This window comes from Macrotis lagotis, chromosome X (assembly GCF_037893015.1).
Source record: "Macrotis lagotis isolate mMagLag1 chromosome X, bilby.v1.9.chrom.fasta, whole genome shotgun sequence".
In the NCBI taxonomy this organism is placed as follows: domain Eukaryota; kingdom Metazoa; phylum Chordata; class Mammalia; order Peramelemorphia; family Peramelidae; genus Macrotis; species Macrotis lagotis.
The window spans coordinates 52,917,705-52,932,974 of NC_133666.1; positions in this window are offsets into that span (position 1 = coordinate 52,917,705).

Genomic DNA, 15,270 nt, shown 5'->3' on the forward strand with positions numbered 1-15,270 from the left:
CTCTCTTTTCCTGTTCTGACTTGCACACTGATAATAAAAAAAGTCATAGTATAGTGACATGCTGTCAAGTTATGATTGTATCAGTAGTGGGAAGTGATGAAAGCATATGGTCTCTGTTGTAACTACTCATTTTTGCCATACTAGTGGGAAGGCAGCCATAAACAATACTTAAATGAACGAGTATAGTTGTGTTTGAATAAAATTTTGCTTAAAAATATCAAAGCCATTCTTAGCTAGATGAGTTATGAGGCTGTTAAAGTTCGAGTTATGTCCAATTACATATCCCTACAGAACTGCCAAAATAATCTTCATAACCTGATCTGATCTGATCATGCTATTACCTCAAACAAGGAACTTCACCTCTACAATGAAGTACAAACTTGTTCACCTCGGTATTTAAAGACCCTTATGATCTGACTCCGACCTTTCCTTTCCAAACTTATTCATCTTGAACCACTTGACACACCCTCTGTTAGTCAAATTGACTTTCTTATTGCTTTCCAAATTTATTATTTATTTTCCCACTTTCATGCCTTTGCACAGGCTGTTCTCTGCATTTCAAATGCATTTCCTCTTCACCTTCAGTGACAATTTAAAGACTGACCTTTCAAGCTTGGGGTGTTATTTTTTCAAGGCCATTGAGATATTTATCATTGACCCTGAAATCATAACCCACTCTACCAATCCTAAGGTCTTTTCCTGGGCTTAACTATCAAAAGATTCAAAGAAACAAGGAATCCATTTAAAAAAATAAAAATGAGATAATTCCATTTACCCAATGTATATTAGATAATACATGCTAGACATTGTTGTAAGGGCTGGTGGATAACAGACAAAAAATGACAGTCTATCTTTGTGGAACTAACATTCAAAAGGTGGGAGGGGGTTCATGTACACATAATAAATACAGTACAAAGTATAGAGTGATGAAGACAAAGGAGAGATTTAGAGCAAGTACTCTAGGAACATTTGAAGAGGGAGAAAGCATTTTTTTTTCCTTAGGAGGCAATCAGAGATGAATCTTAAAGGAAAGAATAGGATTTTGACAGTGTGAGACAAGGAAGGAATATATTCCAGTCATCAGAGACAGTATTTCAAGATAAAGCAAAATTCAGTTGTTATGTATTGTTGAACACAAGCTGGGGAGAAATGTCAAAGAAAGCTGGAAATGTAGAATGCAGCGAGTTTGTAGAGGGTTTTAAATGGAAGGATAAAGAATTTGTATTTTCGTATGGTGGCAACTCAGTTAACAAAAGCATCTTAGCTGGGAAGAGCAATGTTCAGACCCAAGCATTAGAAAGTTTACTTTTTTTTAGGTTTTTGCAAGGCTATGGGGTTAAGTGGCTTGCCCAAGGCCACACAGCTAGGTAATTATTAAGTGTTTGAGACCAGATTTGAACCCAGGTACTCCTGAATCCAAGGCTGGTGCTTTATCCACTGTGCCACCTAGCCACCCCAGAAAGTTTACTTTTGAAGGAGGCTGGGCCGGAGATGGAAGGGACTGAAGGCAAAGAAACCTGATGTTAAAACTCTTGTCTGATAAAGTGATAGGGTTCAGATCAGGAGGAAAATCTTACAGGATGCAAACACAGACAAAACAGTGAAAAAGATCAAGTTTATTTTAAAGTCTTTTAGCTTCTCAGGGCTTTTTCTCCTCTCTTTCTTTCTTTTTTTCTCTCTCACTTTTTTTGGTTTTTGCAAGGCAATGGTGTTAAGTGACTTGCCCAAGGTCACACAGCTAGGTAATTATTAAGTGTCTGAAGCTGGATTTGAATTCAGGTCCTTCTGACTTCAAGGCCGGTGCTCTATTCATTGCACCACCCAGCTGCCACCTCTCTCCTCTCTTTCAGCACCTCGTACCCTCAAACAATCCCCAGACAACCCAGGGGTTCCTCTCAACACTCTCTTGGCCAGGTGATCATGCTTATAACCTTTATCTCTGAAGTCAGTGAGTACCTGTCCTATGTGATATCCCCTCTAGGTTCTGCTAATGCTAGATTCAAATCCTGCATCTGATGTGACCAAAAGGAACATAGATTTCCATACATAATCTACAATGCTATAATCTAAGGAGTTACTAATGTTACATTTGAGATTAACTATACGAAGGCTGTTTCCTTTTTGGTAAGCTGGAATACTGGTGGCTCCCAAGGTCTGCAGAACCTCTTTTACTCTCCTGGGCTTTTCAGATATTCATAAGAGTGGCCCAGATGTCACATCTACAAGAAAGTAGTTGGTCTAGATATGGTAAACTGAGCTCATCAAGAGGCAGCTAGCTAGGTGCTCTCTTACCAGTTCCCTAATCATCTTGGATTCCTGCTTTCTGTTAGTCATTTCTCTTCTGTTCTGTCCAGTACAAAGATCATTTTCCCTGAAAGAGAAAAACAGAAGCAAAGTGAAGGGGGGAGGGAATTTTTTCCTTCTGCATAACTTCAATAGGCAAGGGAATGTTGGTTACTTCTCTAGGAATCTGTTCACATTTCTTTAACACTTAAAAAGTTTATGAGCAATACTTTGAGGTAGCTCATACAAGTATTAGCCCACCATCCCCATGTGACTTTCCCAGGGTCACAGACGTGATCTTTGCTCCTGTGGTCAGGGTCACAGAAATGATCTTTGCACTTGTGGTCAGAGACTTGGGCTAAGTCACAGGAATTTTTAAACTTTTCTTATTTCATGGATTGCTTTGATAGACTGATGAAGTCTATGGATGGACCCCCTTCTTACAATAATGTTTTTAAATGATAAATGTAAATATAAAGGAAATAAATTATATTGATATATAATAATAAAAATAAAAAAACAAGCCCTCTGTCTCCCCATGTTTATGAGTCCCATGTTAAGAACCCTTGGTTTAGGAGGGCATCTCAGGTCTATTTTACCTCTCCTATTCTGTGATTCATAGAATCTATAATTTATTACCTTTTCCTGTGTGTATAATGTCTCCAGTTTAATTGTAAGAGACTGTCTTAAAGACGCTGATAGGTACAAAAGAAATGTTTCTTAAGTGAATGAACGAATGGAACTAAACCAATTACAGGTCTATTGAAATAGACAAGGTGGCTAAATTTTTCAAAGGAAGTTTGCTTAGCTTCTCTATGCTAAAATGCAGATCCTAAATTATTGGGCACATTCAGACTGAACCACAGATGTTTTGTTTTTTCTCTTAATTATAAACAATGTATTATGAGTGCCCAAAAAAAAGGTGAGAAAGAAGATGGTAAACCTAGTAAGGGAGGAGGCAGAGGGAGGGAACCTGGAAAAAGTAATTTTCCTCTCTCTAATAGACAATTCTATGTTCTCAGAGAAAAGTCTTTATTCTTTGTCCTCAGAAAGGAACCTCATTTAGGTGAAGTTGTACCTTTGAAAAATGAAGAAGTGGGTACAGTGTGACCCCCAGATGCATAAAGCCCTATTACTCAACAAAGAAGAGCTCACTGAGAGACTGCTGCTCTTGAGATCTCAATAGCCATAAACCCATTAATGATTTCAGAAGAGCATCAAATCTATGACTGAATCGTTTTGTTATGCATTCAAAATGATTTAGGGCTACTTTTCGAGCAAAACTCAGCAAAGGCAACTATATACTTTGGAAAATAAATCACATTCTGGCACTTACTAACATTTCTGCTTAAGACATGTTATAATTCATGAAACTACTTTCAAATATAAATGTATTTCTCTTTGCTCTCTATGGTTACAATATGTTTGGGTAAGAAAATTATACCTAATATGAAATGAAAGACATCAGGAAATATTCATGCAGTCATTGAGGTTTTCACTGGTGTTGTGTTGGCAAAAAATACTGGGGTGATTTGCCATTTTCTTCTCTAGTTCATTATACAGATGTGGAAATGGAGGCAAACGGGGTGAAGGGACTTACCCAGGGTCACACAGCTAATAAATGTCTAAGGTCACTCTCCCTGGCTCCAAGCCTGACACTCTATCCACTGCAGTAATACCTAACTGCATATGTCTATATACATGTATACTAATATGTTTGGTACCACACATGTAGATTTGTGTGGTGTGTGTGTGTGTGTGTGTGTGTGTGTGTGTGTGGTTTTTGGTTGAGTTTTAGCTGCCTGTTTATGAACTCTTTGACAGCAAGGATTGTGTCATTTCAATTCTGTATCTCCCTATCACAGAACCCAGCCACAGTTAACACGTGTTAACTTCTGTAAAGACTCCTACTGAGTCACTCCAGAATGGAGGAATGAGAAGTGATTTTATCTTGGTCACCTAGAGGAAAATTTCCATCACTTCTCTAATTATTCTCAATCTTCTTTGCCTTTGGTGAAGTGGAAAGAACTTCAGATTTAGAGTCAGTGGACCTGGGTTTGAATCCTCCCTCTTCCATCCACTTCCTGGGTGATCTTAAGCAAATTTCTTTCCTTCTTGGTGCCTCAGTTTCCTCATGCATAAACTGAAGGGAGATTGACAGGTCTCTGAGGCCCCTTTTCATGGAAAAAATTTTAGCAAATCTACCCACAAGATATATTCTATATCTGGTTTGTGGGAAATCAATCTCATATCTAATTCGATGAGAATAACACTTGACTTACTCGCTATATAAAAAGCTCTATTGGGACAGCTAGGTGGCACAGTGGATAGAGCACCGGCCCTGGAGTCAAGAAGACACGAGTTCAAATTCAACCTCACACACTTAATAGTTACCTAGCTGTGAGACCCTGGGCAAGTCGTTTAACCCCATTGCCTAGAAAAACATGAAACAAAACCAAAACCCAACAAACTAAGAAGCCCTATCAGGAAGATGACCTTTGGTGACTTCTTGCTGATAAGTCATTACTGGCTATTTGGTGCTATCTGCTGCCACCCCTTACATCTCACCATTGTTCTTTATGTACTACTTGATTCTGAGCAGATTAAGGTGATGACTATGATTTGCAGAACTGTAACATCACCAGGAGATCAATGTTAAATGATAACTGGTGACATAGCTTAAGGAAAGTTTCCAAATAAGATCTGGCCTGCTCCTTTCCTACTGTTTGAATCTGGGCCAAGTTCTTTGTCCTTCTGCAGTGTTGGTACAGGAATACTAATAATCATATCTAGCATTTATATGGAACTTTAAGACTTGTAAGGCATTTTACAAATATTATCTCTTTGAAGTTCACAACAATCCTATGAAGCAGGTGCTATTATTATGTCCATTTTATAGATGTTGAACCTGAGGTAGACTAGGGTTAAGTGACTTGCCCAGGGTCAGACAGCTAGTAAGTGTCTGAGGCTAGATTTGAACTCAGGTCTTTTAAGGTCTAGTGCTTCATCCACTGCACCACATATGTACTGATAAATTAACTTAATGAACCGACTGTCCAACTGAATGCCATAATCTGGAAAATATGAATTTTTTAATCTACCTGCTTTTGTCCATGTGCATTCCTTTGCTGATTTCTTTTGAGTGGCCAAGTTTCCACTCATCAATGTTCCAGAGTTTGATGTAAGCAGCACAATGATATCTACAAATAGGGGCAACTGAAGCACATTCACCATCTACAGGACAAAAGATAGTCATAAAGAACATCTTTCAAGACAGGGGCAAGCACCTTTGGCCTGTTTTATTCCTCACTCATCATGGTAGAATATCACTAAGCCAAGTTCCATTTGGGTTTGCACTTCTGAAGGAATCTGGTATTATTTTGGCATACTTGTGGCAGGTATCTTGTTATAGGAGAACCTTAACAAAAACCTCTCCCAATCACATAGGCTGTAACCTAGCTGCCATTTAGTTGCTGCTTTCTCATCCAGTCTATTGCCAAGGCCTGTTTATTTTACCTGCCTAATATCTCTTGGATATGCTTCCATTATGTTCTCTGTCCCTGCCACTACAGTGTTGCAAGGTCCCATACCTCCTGTCTGGATGAATCCAAGAGTCTCCTTGACTCGACTCTTTCCCTAACCCAGTCCATCCTCCACTTAACTGCCAAAGTGTGCTTTCTAAACAGCAGAATTGACCATATGACAGCCACTTCCCTCATTCAGTAAACTCCAGTGGCTCCCTATTGCCTTCAAGTTCAAGTATAAAATCCTCCATTTGACATTCAAAGACCTTTGTAACCTGGCAGCCTCCTACCTTTCCAATCTTTTTACACATTACCTTCCCCAGTAACTCTGGCCTCCTTTATTATTCCTTCTACAAAATACTTAATATCTCTACTGCAGGCATTTTTATAAAATAAATGACAACAAAGGGGAGGCTAGGTGACTCAGTGGATAGAGCACTGACCCTGGAGTCAGGAGGACCTGAGGTCAAATCCGGTCTCAGACACTTAATAATTACCTAGCTGTGTGGCCTTGGCCAAGTCCCTTAACCCTACTGCCTTGCAGAAAAAAAAACCAACCTGAAAAAATAAATGACAACAAAATTAAACAAGACAATGCCATTCCTGCATCTGACAAGTGATATAACATGCTGATCTACATAAGATGATGTGGGAAGTGTTTTACCTGGTGTTTACTTTAACCCCATTGAGTTTGAGGTGTCTAGTAGACTGCAATTTGAGACTGAAGCTAGAGAAAGATCCCAGTTATCTTGCACCGTGGTGATTTAGGTCCTCTAAACTGAGTGAATACGTGAAGTCATGGAAGATGATGCGACCTCCAAAAGAGAGAGAGATCAAGGATAGAGAGAAGAGACAAGAAGGACCCTCTGGCCTTAGACAGAAAAGCTATCTGAGGAAATGACAGAGACTGTACTGAGATAGATCCCTTATAGCTTAGAAATTCTACTAGTCTCATGTAGTTCTCTATACCCCCCACCATGTCTTCTCCAAAGCATGTTTTTGAGGATCAGCACAGTGTCAACTACATGGTAAACCATGCATGCTCCAGTTGGATATTTGCTGTCCTCTCCAACCCAGAGTGTCCAAAGCAAACTTGTCTCCCACTCCTGAAAACTTGTACTCCTGTGACTCCCTATTTTTGTGGATAGCGTCTTCCCACTAGGGTTCATCTTCTTCCCTCTTCTCCATCACTCTGTACATCCAATCAGTTGCCCAGTCTGGTCCATGCTGCTTACCTCCATTCCCTCCTTTCCTCTCACCTGGCCACCAGGAAGCTCTTATTTAGGGCTTTATCCCCTCTCACCCAGACTATTCTCACAGCCTCCTGGTTGGTCTCCCTGACTCTAGTCCCTTCCCCCTCCAACCCATCCTCAATATAGATCTTCTTAAGGCAAGTCAAATCATATGACTCCACTCGAAAAGCTTCAGTGATGTTCACTGCCAAAAAGTAAAAAATACCAACCTCCTAGTCTGGAATTGAAGGTCCAACCTGCTTTCCATCTAACTTTTCACCTTATTTCATTGTACTTCCATTTATGATATCAATATTCCACTCAAAGTGAACTTAAGACTACTTCCTATTTCTGTGCAATTTCCAGAATATCTTGGAACAGGCTTTCTCATCATCATTCAGAATACTAATCTTCATCTGAGGCTCAGCTCAGGTCCCACCTCCTCTATGAAGCCTTCCTTGATTTCAGCCACCATCACTCGCATGTTAGTGTTCTTGGTAGAATACCTTTAATTGTTCTCCCACTTGTTCCTGTCACTCTCTTCCTTAAAAATGTAAGCTGAGGCACTTGATTTCTAATTTTTGTATCCAGAGATGTTAGCAGAATGGTTAGTGTTTCATAGGGACTTAATAAATGTTCACTGAGTTGAATTAAATTGAACTGAGCAAAAGATGCAAATCTAGGGCTCTTTCTTCTCCACCACACTATATAAAAATGTAGAAACAGATAGCAGTAGGAAAGGAAAGAACCAAGGAACCCATCTAGATTTCCTGGTGAAAAACTTTAATGATAAAACTTTGCTGCTTCTCACACATTTGTTTATCTGGCCACCCCTCCCACTATCTCTCCCCCAACCCTTCCTATCCAGAGTCAAAGAGATGTTCTCAAAAGTAGCAGGAGATTCAAGAGCAAAGATCCTTCATCAAAGAAAGACCTGAGACATGACCCTAGCTTGTGCATTTTTCTTTTTCTTTTTTTGCAAGGCAATGAGGTTAAGTGACTTGCCCAAGATCACACAGCAAGGTAATTATTAAGTGTCTGAAGCTGGATTTGAACTCAGGTCCTTCTGACTTCAGGGACAGTGTTCTATCCACTGGGCCACTTAGCTGCCCTTCAGTGTAATTCTTTAGAGTTTTTCAAAGCATGTAATTACTTTGGAACTATAGGGAAAACATAATTCTTAATTTTTTCCCATAATAGCCACTATAAGACATTGATGATGCTGTAAATTACTTGCTCAAGGTCATCCTTCTAGAACCAGGATTTAAAACCCAAATCTCCTTATGCCAAATTTAATGTTCTTTATATATCACACTATCCTTGGAATTCTATATCTGGAAGGGACTTTAAAGATTACGTAGTAGTAGTAGTAGTAGTAGTAGTAGTAGTAGTAGTAGTCGTAGTCGTAGTCGTAGTCGTAGTCGTAGTCGTAGTCGTAGTTGTAGTAGTTAGTGTTTTACAGAGAAAAAAATGAAGGGCCAGAGAGAGGAAATTACCTAGCAGGATCTCAAAGTAAGGCAGTGACAGAACTGGAACCAGGCTCCTGGGGGGTCTCCTGCTTTTTTCCTAATAGCACAGCCACTTATCCTATCCAGAGTTAACCCCATTCTGTCCCCAATTAAACTCCAAACCACAGAAGGCTGTCGGTTAGTAAGTAGATATGGCTCTCGTGATTACAAGAAAAAGGAAAAAGAGACTGGAGAGAGGCAAGAAGGAAGGGCATGGAGCCCATAGCTGATGGCAACAGAAAGGTAAAAGAAAAAAGCATTAAAGGAAAACTGAGTTTTGAGTAATTAAAAAACCAAAAATGGGTTTGGAGAATAGATCATGAAATGTATCTCCCTCCCTTCTCTCAACTGAGACCTCAACCTCCCACTCTCAATTCTAGATAAATCAAATCATAAAATAAACAAGAAAGAAGTTAAGGAGGTAAATAGATTGTTAGAAAACCTAGATATGATAGACTTATGGAGGAAACTGAATGGGGATAGAAAGGAATATACCTTTTTCTCTGCAGTACATGGAACTTATACAAAAAAGTGACCATGGACTAGGGCATAAAAACCTAATGATCAACTGCCGAAAGGCATAAATAGTGAATATATCTTTATCATATCACAATGCAATAAAAGTCATATGCAGTACTGGGCTAGGTAGATACAGAGCCAGAATCAACTGGAAACTGAATAACCTCATTTTAAAGAATGAGTGGATCAAACAACAAATTATAGAAAGAATTAATCATTTTATCCTAGATAATGACAATAATGAAACAACATACCAAAACCTATGGGATTCACTCAAAGCGGTTGTCAGGGGATGCATTGTATCTTTAAATGCTAACATATAAATAAGAGAAAGAGGAAATCAATGAACTAAATATGTAACTAAAAAAATTAGAGAATGAACAAATTAAAAATCCCCAATTAAATACCAAATCAGAAATTCTAAAAATTAAAAAGAAATTAATAAAATCAGGGAGTGGTTAGGTGGTGCAGTGTATAGAGCACTGGCCCTGGAGTTAGGAGTATCTGAATTCAAATCCAGTCTCAGACACTTAAAAATTACCTAGCTGTGTGACCTCGGGCAAGCCACATTTGCCTTGCAAAAAGCCTATTGAATTAATAAATAAAACCAAAAGTTGGTTTTATGAAAAAAACCAATAAAATTGATAACCCTCTGGTCACTTTGATTAAAAAAAAAAGAAAGGAGAAAACCAAACTGCTAGTATCATAAATGAAAAAGGTGAACACACTACCAATGAGGAGGAAATTAAAGTAATAATTCAAAATTATTTTGCCCAACTCTATGCCAATAAATTTGACAATCTAAGTGAAATGGATGAATATTTACAAAAATATAAGTTGGCCAGGGTAAATGAAGAGGAGATTAAATACCTAAACAACCCTATCACAGAAAAAGAAATTCAACAAGCCATCATTGAACTCCCTAAGAAAAAATCTCCAGGGCCTGATGGATTCACAAGTGAATTCTACCAAACATTTAAGGAGAAATTGGTTCTAATTCTATATAAAATCTTTGGGAAAATAAGGGATGATGGAACTCTGCCTAACTCTTTCTATGAAACCAATATGGTGCTGATACCTAAACCAGGAAGAATTAAAATAGAGAAAGGAAATTATAGACCTATCTCCCTGATGAATATAGATGCAAAAATCTTATATAAAATCTTAGCAAAATGATTACAACAAGTTATCACTAGGATAATACATTTTGACCAAGCAGGGTTCATCCCAGGAATGCAGGGTTGGTTCAATATTAGGAAAACTATTAGTATAATCAATTATATCAACAACAAACCTATCAGAAATTATGCGATCATATCAACAGATGTTGAAAAAGCTTTTGACAAACTACAGCATCCATTCCTACTAAAAACACTAGACAGTTTAGGAATGAATGGACTTTTCCTTAGAATAATTAGCATTATCTATCTGAAACCATCAACAAGCATTATATTCAATGGGGAGAGGCTAGAGGCATTCCCAATAAGATCAGGGGTGAAACAAGGGTGCCCATTATCATCACTACTATTCAATACCATATTAGAAATGTTAGCTTCAGCAATTAGAGAGGAAAAAGAAAGTGAAGGAATTAGAATTGGGAAGGAAGAGACAAAACTCTTACTCTTTGCAGATGACATGATGGTCTACCTAGAGAATCTCAGAAATCAACCAGAAAACTACTGTAAACAATTAGCAATTTTAGCAAAGTTGCAGGATGTAAAATAAACCCTCATAAATCCTCAACTTTTCTATATATGACTAGCAAGATACAGCAGGAAGAGCTAGAAAGAGAAATCCCATTCAAAGTGACCTCAGACAATAAAAAATACCTGGAGTCTATTTGCCAAGGCAGACTCAGAAACTTTTTGAAAACAATTCTAAAACACTTCTCACACAAATTAAATCAGATTTAAATAACTGGGCAAATATCAACTGCTCATGGATAGATCAAGCTAATATAATAAAAATAACAGTTCTACCAAAACCAAACTACCTACTTAGTGCCCTACTAAGTAAAATTCCAAAAAGCTACTTTAATGGGTTAGAAAAAGTTGTAAATATTTCATATGGAGAAATAAAAAGTCAAGAATTTCCAGGGATTTAATGAAAAAAAGTGCAAAAGGAAGGGGCTTAGCCCTATTTCATCTAAAATTATATTATAAAGCATCAGTCATCAAAACTGTTTGGTATTGGCTAAGAAATAGAGTGGCGGACCAGTGGAATAGACTAGGTGCAATAGCAGGAAAATGATTATAGTAATCTGCTGTTTGATAAACCCAAAGAGTCCAGCTATTGGGATTAAAACTCTCTCTTCGATAAAAACTGTTGGGAAAATTGGAGGTTAATATGGAAGAAACTTAGATTAGACCAACACCTCACACCCTATACCAAGATAAGATCCAAATGGATAAAGGATTTAGACATAAAAAACAATACTATAAGCAAATTAGAAGATCAAGGACTAGCTTACCTGTCAGATCTATGGAAAGGGAAAGAGTTTAGGACAAAGGAAGATATGGAGAACATCACTAAAAACAAACTAGATAGTTTTGATTATATTAAATTAAAAAGCTTTTGCACAGATAAAACCACTGTAATCAAGATTAAAAGAAATGTAGTAAACTGGGAAACAATCTTTACAACTAAGACTCATTTCTAAAATATACAGAGAACTGAGTCATGTATTTTTAAAAACAAATCATTCCCCAATTGACCAATGGTCAAAGGATATGCAAAGGCAATTTACAGATGAGGAAATCAAAGTGATTCATAGTCATATGAAAAATTGCTCTAAAGCATTAATTACTACAGAAATGCAAATAAAAGCTTCTCTGAGGTACCACCTCACAGCTCTCAGACTGGCCAATAAGACCAGAAAGGATAATGATAATTGTTGGAAGGGTTGTGAGAAATCTGGGACCCTCTTACATTGTTAGTGGAGCTGTGAACTCCTCCAACCTTTCTGGAAAGCAATTTGGAATTATGCCCAAAGGGCAACAAAAATAAGCATACCTTTTGATCCAGCTAATAACACTATTTGGTGTATACCCTGAAGAGATGATGAAAAAGGGTAAAAACATCACTTGTACAAAAATATTCATAGCAGCCCTGTTTGTGGTGGCAAAGAATTGGAAATCAAGTAAATGTCTTTCGATTGCGGAATGGCTTAGCAAACTGTGGTATATGCATGTCATAGAACACTATTGTTCTATTAGAAACCAGGAGGGATGGGATTTCAGGGAAGCCTGGAGAGATTTGCATGAACTGATGCTGAGTGAGATGAGCAGAACCAGAAAAACTCTGTACACCCTAACAGCAACATGGGAGTGATGTTCAACCTTGAAGGACTTGCTCATTCCATCAGTGCAACAATTGGGAACAATTTTGGGCTGTCTGCAAAGGAGAGTGCCATCTGTATCCAGTTAAGGAGCTGTGGAGTTTGAACAAAGAACAAGGACTATTAGCTTTAATTTAGGGAAAAACCTGATATCTTATTGTCTGATCTTGCTATCTCTTATACTTTATGTTTCTTCCTTAAGGATATGATTTCTCTCTCATCCCACTCAATTTGGATCAATGCATACCATGGCAACAATGTAGAGACTGGCAAATTGCCTTTTGTAGGGGGTGGGAAGCAAGATTAGGGGTAAGATTGTAAAACTCAAAATAAATAAAATCTATTTTAAAAAGAGGCAGGAAGAGAGGGGGTGGGGCAGAGGAACACCTAGTGGGAGGGGAAGGGGAGGGGGAGCAGCAGTAAGAGGGGGAGGGGGGGACAAAGGTACTGCACGGCCCCCCATTGGGAAAATGGAGTTAGGTAGGCTTGGGAGGGGCCTCAGAAGGACAAGCAGCAAAGCCTCCATCTTTTCAGGGCAGGAAACTGAGGCCGGGCAGGGGGAGCGGCTTGCTCAAGGTCCAGAACCCAGGGAGACCCTGTTGTCTGTCAAAACCCTTCTGTTTACAGAGGAGGAGGGAGGTGTGGAGAGGGCCAGTGGTGACCTTAAGGTCAGCTGGGGCATTAGGCAGAGGCAAGCTTGAAATCCATTTTGTTAAGAGAGAGACAGAGAGGGCCAGGGCCTGGGGCAGGAGGGCTGAACCTGGCCTCTCTCCACCTGCACCATCCCTCACTCTGGATACCTGGAGCTCTAGCATGGTTTGGATCAGGGGGACGTGCCCAGGCCTCTGGACTCTCAAAGAGACTTTTGCTGGACCTGAGGAAAACCCACCCTGCTTCCTCCAAAGCCATCACCCCGGTTGCCCAGCAGAGCCCCAGGCATGAAGCTCTTCTAAGATACATTCCCAAGGTGCCCAGGTGGCAGCCTCAGGATGGACCCCAGGCCCCAGATACAGCAGAGAAGCAGGCCTGCCCCCAAGGACCTCCCCCATCCTGGAACGCTTGCAGAACGATGCATTGCTACAAAGGCTTCTCCAAGCCCCACTGCCCTGGGCTGCTTTGGGAGCCCCCCCACCCCAGCCAGGGAGTAAACAAGAACACAGTGAGAGGTCGCCACTCTCTTGGGAGCCCAAACCAGGCCTGGGCTTCGCCAGACATACTGTGACATGGTCCATCACTTTGATGACTTTTTCTTTTTTTTAACTGTTTTATTTTTAGGTTTTTGCAAGGCAATGGGGTTAAGTGGCTTGCCCAAGGCCACACAGCTAGGTAATTATTAAGTGTCTGAGGCCAGATTTGAACTCAGGTACTCCTGACTCCAGAGCTGGTGCTCTATCCACTGCCCCACCTAGCCACCCCTTGATGACTTTTTCTTAATGAGCCTCCGTGACCCCCATTTCCCCGAGGACCCTTGCCCAAGGGGGTGCCTGTCCAGCTCCAAAGGTGAGGAGTTCGAAACACAATTTGGCTCTGTTAAGTGACACGCCCTTATATGTGTGCATTCTGTTCTGTTACCAATCCCAAGGGCTCACGAAGGACCCACCATGTGACAGACACTGCCATGAGCTCTGGTCAGACAAATGAAACAGTTCTCCCCTTCACCCTGACTCTTCAAGCGAGATAACACAATGACCTGCAATACATGTGACCTAGAACCCAAGTGACCTACAATAATCATAGCGACAGGACAGCTGCAAAGGGGATGAACATGTGAGGGTAGGTCAATAAATAAATAAACATTATATATATGTACAGATACATAGATAACTTAGCAGAAATTGGGGAAGGAGGGCACGGCTAGGCCTGTGGGGGCAGGATTAAGAAAGACTTCTATGGCAGTTGGTATTAAGCAGCAGGTTACAGGAAGGAGGATTCTGGGAAGCGCAGGGGAGAAGAGAGGGCATTTGTGGCTGAGGGACCCATGCAAAGACATACAGAGGGGAGATGGGGTCTTCTGACAAATGCCACCTTCATTGGGTCACACACCCACCAAGGGGTGGCAGCCGAACAGCAGAATGAGACTCAGGTGCAGAATCCAGAGAACCCTCTAGTCCCTGGCCAGTACTGAGGCTGAGAACACACTGAGCAGAGGAGGGATGTGACTGAACCTCCACGTTAAAGCAAAGAGGACTCCCCTCCTAGCCTCTAAGCATCTCTGACCTCCTTTCATTCCTTGTCTGCTCAGGGGCATCCAGGCCCCCATGGGAAGCGAGGTGCTGCAGAGAGTGGGGGGGCTGAACCTGAAGGCTGGAAGCTTCATCCCACTGATGTCCAATACAGCCTCAGGCACTTATTAGTCCTTGCACCCTGTCTGCCTCAGTTTCCTCATCTGTCAATGAACTGGAGAAGAGAATGGCAAACTACTCCACTATCTGCTAAGAGAACCTCCAACAAGCTCCCAGAGAGTTGGACACCACCGACACAATAAACCACAAATGTGATCCTTTGCACAATGACCTCCCCAATACTCCAACTTCTATTTCCTTAATCTACCTCCCAATGAGTGGATGGATGCAGGGTTATGCTGGTAAATATTTAACAACCAGATTTTGGGGGCCGAGAGGATGTGCACAGGATAAAACCCTGATGCTCCAACCATTGATTCAATGGATCCTCTGGCTGGGCCTGAGCAGATTTCCAATCAAACCGTTTGAATGCGATTTTAACCTGAATTGAGCCAGATGCATTTATGAATAAAGACGCCTCGCTCACATTTAGCCCAGGATTTCATAAAGCAAAGATTATCTCAAGTTGTGTCTATTAAAAATGTCCTGCTAGCTTGATGCTTCTACCATCGGAAAGGTTGGCTT